The 10,304-nt window shown below is 40.8% G+C and overlaps 1 protein-coding gene and 2 non-coding genes across 3 annotated transcripts in view; 2 read left to right on the forward strand and 1 right to left on the reverse strand.

The window, feature by feature from the left end:
• Positions 1-10,304, forward strand: part of LOC103210983 — a 652,718-nt gene that overhangs the window by 53,981 nt on the left and 588,433 nt on the right. The gene's annotated exons all lie outside the window — the stretch shown is intronic.
• Positions 4,431-4,503, forward strand: TRNAV-AAC. Its single transcript has one exon. It is a non-coding gene; the product is annotated as a tRNA-Val (tRNA).
• Positions 8,425-8,498, reverse strand: TRNAI-AAU. The gene has a single exon. It is a non-coding gene; the product is annotated as a tRNA-Ile (tRNA).

The following is a 10,304-nucleotide window of genomic DNA, read 5'->3' on the forward strand; positions in this document are numbered from 1 at the left end:
ATCTGTCAACTATTACCTTATTAAAATTTTTACGTTTATGGCTAGTCTCTGGAAGATTACAATTTCCTTTCTATCTGTGAAATCTGGAGCCAAGTTTCAAAGAACTCGAGGAAGAAGAAAGCCCTTGCTATGCTGCTTGGAAAGAAACTCTGAAAAAGTTTATTTTCAACAAATATTATTAGATCACTGAATATTAGGGAAAGACTAAGCCAATCCTGATTTCATGGACTTGCATTAAAATGAGGAAAATTATGACCAAAAACCAAGTAAACAAAACAAACAAACAAACAGATGATGCAGGCATACATTTTCAGAACTATCTCATTGAGACACCACTTATGCTCAAGAGAAGACACTTCTTTTTGTGGATCTGGAAATAAAAGGAAAAAGGAGCACTGGGAGTGAGGAAAATGCAGTCAAACCAAGCATGTCTCATAACTCCAATTCACCAAATCTCAAAAATCCAAGCTCACTGCCACGGAGCCATACAGATCCCTACTGGTGCAGAGAAGCTGACAGGTTCAAACCACCGACCGTTCCGTGAGCAGCCAAATGCCTTAACCACTGCACCATGAGCACTGCTTCCAAGTTTTATATTCCTTATCAGAAAACACTGTTTTGCTTGCTGAATTCAGTCTCCACTCCAAACCTGTTGAATTTCATTCTTCAGGTGAGGTTCAGGTTTGGGGCCCAAGGGTGGTTATATTAAGACAAGCTCCCTCTGGAGTAAGTTCAGAAAATTCTAGTGGATGCCAACAGTCTGAATCTGTAACGTTTTAACCACTAGTTTTAACTTTCACTAATGAAACATATCATTTCTGAGTCTCTACTATGCGCTGGGCACTGTGCCAGGTGCATGTAAGCTACTAAGTCAATAGGACACTGCCAGAAATTTCAGGGATGGAAAAATAAGTCTGTGATGGGTATTTGAAAATCTGTGAAAGCTTCTGGAACCAGAGAAGAAGTGAAATTCTACATTAGGGTTTGGAATAGAGTTTATAAACATCATAAAAACCTACTAAAAGCCACCAAAAGAAAATGCTCCTGTTACTTGGTTACTAGAGAAAAGAACCATAGTATGAGAGGATTGTGTCATCTGGACCAGATACATATAGAATCCAGTGACAAATCTCCCCAGACTTAAAACCATTCATGCAGAAGGAGTCTCACCTTTGTTGAGAATGCTCAGTGTTTACTGGGCACACACACATAGCTTCTTCAGTTTTGATGAAACTGTGATAAAGGAGTGCATCACTTTGTTCCTTGCTCCACTCACCTCAGAGTCTGGTCTTTGTCCTTTTAGGTATTCTGTGCCAGTTATCAAAGAGATGGCTTGAGAGAGTCTTGCCATTGCCAGATATTGAGGGGAATCTTGACCTGTCAGTCCCAGGATCAGAGCTGGAATGGGAAGACTGGGTAGTGGATGTAAAAAATGGCATCTCAGAAAAAGGAATTCCCCCATATAGTGACAAATGCAAGAGTTTTCATACTATCCCATTATGATTCTTAACATTCACTATATAGTAGAATCATCTGTGGAGTTTATACAATACATTTATCTAGAGAGGTTAAATACCTGTGATAATTAAGGTTATGATTTTTTTCTAATTGTCCTAGCTTCCACTCAATTTTGCAATCTGTACAGACACAGGCTGTGTATTCCTTGGTTGAAAGAGGCAATATTCAGTTACTGCTTTTTGCCATAGGGCCAATGAATAAAACAAATGTTCTGTAGCAAGTATTTTGGAGAAAAATCCAAGACATATTAAGAGACATTACCAATATTCCACATCAGAGAATGTTGTGGTTTGGCCAGGCTAGTAGTAATGGAAGTGTTGAGAAGTGGCCAAATTCCAGATACATTTTGAAGATAAAGCAAAAAAGATTTTCTGAGTGATTGGATATGGGGAATAGAGCAAAATGAAGTCATTGAAGGACCCAAATTCTTAGTCCTAAATAGCTGGAAGAAAGGAGCTGCATTTAAATGAGATAGGACTCCATATGGGTACAACAGTTTTGGAAGATAGATATGAATTCCAGTTTGGGATATGTTAGGTTTAAGATGCTTGTAGTTAAGACTTCTAAGAGGAGCTATCCTGTAGGCTAAGATACACAATTGTACTCAAAGACCATGTAAAATGTAAACCTTGAGAGGATGAGCCTAGCCAGGGAATTAGAATATATAGAGTCTAAGAAGCCTAAGGGTTGAGCTCTGAGACATTCCAATGTTTACCCAAAAGCCAAAGAGCTCTTTGGATCAAAATGACCAATGTCATGTTCCTCTTTAAAAACAGTCACTTCTTTCCTACTCATCACATTTAGATTAAATTCTACCTCCATACTATGGAGGACCCTCTCTTACCGGCCTGTTTCCATATTTATTATTCCACTTCTCTTCTCTGCACCCTCTGATTCGAATCTATAACCAAGGCTCCCCACATTCCACTCACCTTCTATTCTATTTTCACCCAAGGCCCGAACCCTCTTGTAACCCCATTCAACCTCTTGTAACCACCTCACTTTTTTTTTTTTTTTAAATCAGCTAAACTATAGGTTAACCACCAATTCCCCAAGCAGTCCTGATCATTAGAACTGGTGGTGATACCCCTTTTCTGTGCTTTTATGATAAACCCTGTGACTTTCATGTCACAGCGATTTTACTGTAATTAAATTGCTATGTAAAAGTTTGTCCTAATGATCAGTTTAGGTACCCCTTTCATCCTAATTTGACATTTCCTTAAGGACATCAGGTACTTCCAGTGACCAGCATGGGATTGGGCTACTCAATACTTTTTTTAAAATAAATATTAAATCAAATTGTTGAGATAAGTTAACAAGCATATGTGTTAAATATAATTGCTGATTATCCTACTGATCAAATCTCAGAACAAAAGAGAATGAGGCTAGAGATTGTGCTAATGAGAAATGCTTTTTGCCTCCTTTACCTACAAAGATGTCACTTTGAAGACTAAGGAGTGCCTGACCCAAGCTATGGTATATTTCCATCACCTCCTATGCATGTGAAAGCTGGACAATGCATAAGGAAGACCCAAGAAGAATTGATGCCTTTGAATTATGGAGTTGGTGAAGAATATTGACTATATTACAGACTTCCTGAAGAAGGAACAAGTCTTTTTTGGAAGAAGTACAATTAGAATGTTCCTTAAAAGTGACAATGTCGAGACTTCCTCCGTCATACATTAGACTTGTTATGAGGAGAGCTCAGTCTCTGGAGAAGGACACCATGCTTGGTAGAGAGTCAGCAAAAAAGAGGAAGACCCTTGAGGAGATGTATTGACACAGTGGCTGCAACAATGAGCTCAAACATAGTAAGAATTGTGAAGACGGTTCAGGATCGGGCAGTGTTTCCTTCTGCTATGCAGTCACTATAGTGGAAACCGAGTTGCCAACACCTCACAGCAAGAATAACCCTGAATGTTTTGATCAAATTGTGTTTTAGCTGCCACAAGGAGACAGAATGTGACTTCTCTCACAGGCTAAGAAGCCTCTCTCTTGTCACAAATTTCTAAAACTTTGGGGACAAACACATTTTCTCTGCTGAGCACCTTCATCTAGACTCAGCCTTAGCTAAAAACCAAACTCACTGCTATCGAGTCGATTCCGACTCATAGTGACCCCCTTTGGGTTTCTGAGGCAGTAAATTTTGGAGGAAGTAGATTGCCCAGTCTTCCTTCTGGGGAGTGGCTGGTGGGTTTGAACCGCCAACCTTTTGGTTAGTAGTCAAATGGCTTAGGCACTACGCCTAAGAGCTCCTTTTTAGAACCTAGTAGAAGGCAAATTGCTTCCAGTCCCCAAGGTAAGGCTAATGACTTAAGAGTTGAAATGGAATGAATAGCAAAGAGTCAGGCACATCATAATAGTCATTTCTTAATATAAAACAAGTTAAAGGCTATCGGACATCGAGTTTACAGGTTCCAGAGCAAAAAATATCAGTGATATAGAATAGAATAGAAGTTCATTGGACGTCTAATAGATTCACCACAGATTCCACTTCCACAAAGTCCCCAGAAACTGAGCACAGTTTGCCCCTCAGTCTCTCCCTCCACTGCCGAAGCTCGATGTGCAGAAAGCTCTCTGAGCCCTCGTTCTACTTCCTCGTTCCTAAAAGATTATGTTCAGTCATCGAGAAATGAAGATCAGAGAGTCTTACACCTGCACAGAGATGAGGTTAGAACATATCAAGAATTTTCTTGAAACTTGCCCGAGATTTCTCCACCTGATGTTTGTGAAGAAATTGGGGTTCTGGGAGAAGCATTTGTTTGGCTGTAATCTATTTTGACACTGTTGATGGTAAAAATTGGAAAGTGTAAGAGGGGGCGGGAGTGCTTTTCCATTCTGAAAATATATTGAAGAAAAGGACAAATTTAAGATTAATCAACTTTGAAATGAAGAATGATAGAAGCAAGCGTGTTTCCGTAGTGTAGTGGTTATCACGTTCGCCTAACACGCGAAAGGTCATCCGTTCGAAACCGGGCGGAAACAAGTTGGGTTACTTATTTGTTAAGTTCTGAATTTTGCTCTGGAAATTATCTGAATATGCTTACACTTCATCTTTACGTTCTCTTTGCACCACAGACTTTAAATTGCAAGAGTAATAAAGATTTGCCTCCTCGCTCCCCCCTAGCTGGTTGTCAGGTCCTCAGTTTTCCCTTGGGTTAGAAAAGATTCTGCATCCGCTGCAGCGGTTGTCTATAGGAAGAGGGGCCGTCCCAACTGGTTTCGGACACAGGGTTCAGAGTTAAGGGTCCTGAGGCTAGAGTGTGGCTGGCGTATGCAAAAGGAGGATCAAGAACCCATTTGTAACTGCAGCAGAATTAACAAGGTGAAGAGAGTAATATGAGCTGACAAACCATGTCTAAGCTTGTTAGACCTTATCTTAACGTCTCCTTTCTGGTGCAGTACCTAAGGCGCTTGTCTTTTAATTAGAAGGTTGGTGGTTCTAACCCACCAGCCTGTGGAAGGAGAATTGTAAAGGTTTACCACCTAGGAAACGCAGCGGGGGTGGGGTCACTGTGAGTTAGAATGGATTTGATGGCAGGGAGCTTGTGTTTTTTTGTTTTATTTTACTCAGATAAAATGAGTAAAATGAGTAGACACTGAACTTTAAGCGGTGAAGTAATTCTATGTAACTTTAGTTTTTCAAGAAGGTCCCTCTCCCTGCTCTGCAAAGAACATTTCTTTTTCTTTTTCTTTTCCTCATAGTGAAAAGAATAGAAGCAAAGAGATCTGTAAACTCCCTTTCCTCGTGCTACATATAAGAAATGGCTATGGCTTGGATAAGGTGGTAGCAGCCAAGGTAGTCAGAAGTAGTCAGAGTCTAGATATATTTTGAAAATAGAGACAAGAGAAATTTCTGATAAGCTGGGTGTGAGGTGTGAAAGAAAGAGTGGAATCAATGGTGACTTTCTTTTTTTCTTTTCTTTTTTCTTCTTTTTTTTTGCCCAAAAAACTGGAAGAACTGAGTTGCCATCAACTGAAATGGTGAAGGCTGGACTATTAGAGAAAAACAAGGACTTCCATTGTAGACATTCTAACCTTTAGATGCCTGGTATCAAATATCAAAGCAGGAATGCCAAGGAATCAATTGTTTATACAAGTCTGGAGTCTAATGGCATGGTCTAGACTGCTGTCATAGGTTGAATTGTGTACCCTAAAAATATTTGTCAACTTGACTGGACCATAATTCTCAGTGGTTTGGCAGTTATGTAATGATGAAATTTGGCAATTAGGTAATGATATAAGCATTTGCCAGCCACACTCTAGTCTCAGGACCCTTAACTCTGAATCCTATGTCCATTTGTGATGTGTTGAAAATCCTGACCTCTATGTGTTAATAACAGGATTAAGGTGGGGTGCAATCCCCTTGCTCAGGTCACAGCATTTGATCCAACTTAAAAGGAATTTCCCTGGGGTGTGTTCTGTTCACCTTTTATCTTCAAGAGATAAAAGAAGAGAGAAGAGAAGGAGGGAACTCCTACCACCAAAAAAGAAGAGCCAAGAGCATCCCTTGGACCTGGGGTCCCTGTGCTGAGAACCTCCTAGGCCCAGGGAAATATTGATGACAAGACACATGGAGATCTCCAAGGACTGCCAGACCCGCAGATGTTGAAAGGAAACAAGGACCTTCCCCTAGAGTTAACAGAGAAAGCCTTCCCCTAGATCTGGCACCCTGAATTTGGTTTTCTAGCATCCTAAACTTTGTGAGAATATAGTTCTGTTTGTTAAAGCCATCATTTGTGGTATTTTTGTTATAGCAGCACTAGAGAACTAAGACAACTACAGATACAAATTCGTGAGTTGTAGGCATATAAACCAAAAAGCCAAACCCACTGCCAACAAGTGGTTAAGTTCTCAGCTGGTAACTGAAAGGTCAACCGTTCAAACCCACCAGCCACTCCCCCCCCCCAAAAAAAATAGTGGCAGTATGCTTCCATAAAGATTACAGCCTTGGAAACCCTATGGTGCAGTTCTATTCTGTCCTATAGGGTAATTATGACATGATTAAATTATGAGAATGGGTTAAATTACCAGAGAGTGAGCGTATATAGAGAAGAGGTTCAAGGACCAATCCATGAGACATTCCACTATAGAAAGAATGGATGAGAAGAGGGAAAGCAAGCAAAGGATATTGACAAGTATGAGCCAGTGAGATAGAAAGACAGGACAGCAGTGTCTTGGAAGTTAAATGAAATATATATATATATCTATTTTTTTAAGTCTTTTTCTTTTTAAGAAGGTGAGTGTTTTTATTGACCCTGAGAAGTTCTCGTAGTTTCTTAGTGCTACTTCAACAGAAATCGCATAAGTGATTTTCTTTAAGGAATGGAGATTTACTCACAATTTAGGAAGCTGGAAGTCCATATTCAGGGCACCAACTCTAGGGTACAGTTCTTTCTTCATTGGCTCTGGGAAAGATCCTTGTCTCAGTTTCTATAGCCCCAGAATGCATAGTGGTTAAAGCACTTGACTGCTAACCAGAAGGCTGGCGGTTCAAACCCACCAGCCACTCCTCGGAAGGAAGGTTGGGCAATCCTACTTCCGTAGTGATACTGCTTCGGAAACCCAAGGAGGGGTCGCTATGAGTCGGGGCCGACTTGACGGCACGTAACAACAACAACAGAATGCTTCATTTCCTTGGTGGTCCTTACATGTGCTTCTGTCTTCCTCAGTTTGTGCTCTCTTGTCTCAGTGCATAATCTTTATATATATATATATATATATATATATATAAGGTAATTAAATTTAAGACATTCCCTACACCACTGATATGATCTCGTTAACATAACAAAGAAAACCCAATTCCCAAATGAGATTACATCCACAGGTATAGAAGTTTGGATTCCAACACATATTTGGGGACATAATTCAATCTATGACAGAAGAAACATGAGGTCTTAAAGAGTGGTGAGAGGTCATTGGTGATCTTGACAAGAAGTTTTCATGTAATGGTGATGTCAAAAAAACATAATGTAGATGATTTAAAGAATAAGAGGAGAGAAATTGGAGATAGTAAATCTGGATAACTCTTTAGAGGAGATTTTTTTTATAAACTTATCTGAGAGAGAGGGTAGTAGCTAGAGAGAAATGTTGGGTCAGAGAAACCTTTTTAAGCTAGGAGACAAATAGCATGTTTGAATGTTGATGGAAAAAACAAGATAGGAGAAAATTGAGAAGTTTCACACATTGATTCCACAAATATTTACCGAATGCATACCAAATGACTTTGGCACCATTCTAGGTCCTGAGGATCCAGAAAAAAAAATAATCTGTCTCCATGGACAGAAACTATGGTAGAAGTCAACTGATAGTTTAAAAAATAAAAAGGAAAATATGCATTGTGTCTGGTTGTGATTATTTTTACAACTGTCGTTGTTGTGTGCCATCCAGTCGGCCCCGACTCATAGCGACCCCTCCTTGGGTTTCTGAGGCGAGGCAGTATCACTACGGAAGTAGATTGCCCAACCTTCCTTCCGAGAAGTGGCTGGTGGGTTTGAACCGACAGCCTTCTGGTTAGCAGTCAAGTGCCTTAGGCACTATTTCAACAGTATGAAAGGGCAGTGCAAGGAGTGAGGAGACAATCAGGCAGGGGAGATAATCAAGTAGAGAAAGTGCTTGACAGCCACTCCAAGACACAACGTGCTGGACCTTGAAAAAGGAACAGGGAGAATGCGATGCTCACATGGACGGTGGCCATCAGACACACACCCCAACCCAAGACCATCCCCACTCTTAGCCTCATTTTCTTCACTAAAATTTCTTTTAAGACTCTCAAAGAGGGTTAGTGAGAATTAAAGAAATAAAGTTGACATTTGATCTAGATTTTGAAGCTACTTTCAAAGTGCAGCTGGATATGAAAAAGTGACAGTAACAAGATTTAAAAAAAAAAAAAAAAACACTGAAGTTTGGCCAGTACGGGGATCGAACCCGCGACCTTGGCGTTATTAGCACCACGCTCTAACCAAATGAGCTAACCGGCCACCCGAAGGGCCGCCTCATTTTAGTTCAGGAAAATATTAATGTTTGTTGACTCCTCCCTTCCTCTGTCCCAAAGTACGTTTACTTCATTTATGTATCTATTTCCGTAATGATACCGCCTCGGAAAACCAAGTAGGGGTCGCTACGAGTCGAAAGCGACTTGACGGCAGTGAGTTTTTTGCGATTCACTAACACTATTTTTTCAAGCTTCTCTTTATGTTTTCTATTTTCCCTTTCTACATTCCTGCACACACCAAAAAAGAGAGAGAGAGAAAAAACTACCTCCCGCAGAAATGAACCTCACTACTTCTTTGGAAACTAAGACTTTCTGGAACTCATCAATTTAGTCCCGAGAGAAACACTCTAGAGGGCTCCTTCATCCCACCCCAGGAAGCCTTTAAGAAGGATCCAGAGACCTCCGGGAAGGATCTAGTCGACTTGGTCTCTGCTTAGGGCAGAGGATTCCTCTCCAGAAGGGAAGGAGGATCTACAGTGGAACTGCCCTTCCTGTTCATAAATCCTGGGGAGATGCCCCTTCTCTGTGTTCTGTGAAAACGCCCTGCGCTGTGAATCTCTGTTGGTCCATTTTGCGATTCAATTATAATTAACGGCTTCTGTGCCTCTTTCCTTTCCTGAGGACAAGGACTGTGTCTTGTTTTTTTCTTTTCTGGTATCCCCACTGCCCGCATACCATGGTGGGTTGCTCAATAATTTAATTTCACAAATGGAGAAAAAGGGTGCAAATCATGTTTATTGAAGATCAGATCTTAAAAAAATAAACAAGGGCTCTAGATTTTGCTAATGGCATCAATTTTTTTTTTTCTTTCCAAATGTTCACCTGGTCTAATGTTTTCCTCTACACATGTCCTAGCAGTCCAAATATCCATGGACCATTGGAGGCTCAGGAGATAAGTCTTCCAGATGCTTTCATAGAGGTACTGCTCTGCCTATTACATTTTGTCTTAAATAGGAAATTAATCAACTTTAGCCTTTGTTTTTTCCTTTAGTGTATCAATGACCCTCAAAGAGAGCCACCCAACCCACTACTTCCCCAGATCTCACAAATGTCTGCATATTGTATCCACTGAATCCATTGACATCCCATCCCACTTTGCTTCTGATGAACGTTTTAACAGTTGCACTACCACAACCTGCTAAGGACCACCCATATTTCACTTACCACCAGGAATGGGGTTTTCATTACCATGTGAACAGAGAATGATCCAGTTCCAAAATCCTATTTAGTATATGGTTTGTTGGAGCACTCCTGGCACAAGCTATATTCATCTGGAATAGATATGTGTGAGAAATTTGTTAGGGAATGCTCATGGGAACCTGTGAAGGAGTGAAGGAAGCAGGATTAGAAGGGAAAAAGTTGACAGGCAGCAACAGAGGCCTGACCTGATCCCATGACCAAACCAAAACCAAACTCACTGCCATTGAGTTGGGCCCGACTCACAGCGACCCCTCCTGGGGTTTCTGAGACAGTATCACTACGTAAGTAGATTGCCCAGTCTTCCTTCCGAGGAGTGGCTGAAGAGCTCTGAAAATGGGATGGCCCTTCAGGGTTATAGCCACACATTGAGCAGTTGTTTAATGTGGGCTGCTTTCAGAGAGGAGACATGACTTTGATTGACAGTTCCTTTCTGCTGAGGGCAATTCTTGGAGAGGGTCTCAGTTTTATGCCATGAGGGGGCAACACTTCTGGCAGCTGCAGAAATGATTGCCTTCGTCTTGCAAGGAGGGGATCTGGGTGGCACAACCCAGCACACAACACAAAGATCAAGGTTAAAAAAAAAAAAAAAAAA

The sequence above is a fragment of the Orycteropus afer genome, unplaced genomic scaffold (genome assembly GCF_000298275.1).
Source record: "Orycteropus afer afer isolate SDZICR_OR568_19922 unplaced genomic scaffold, OryAfe1.0 scaffold00684, whole genome shotgun sequence".
Taxonomy (NCBI): Eukaryota; Metazoa; Chordata; class Mammalia; order Tubulidentata; family Orycteropodidae; genus Orycteropus; species Orycteropus afer.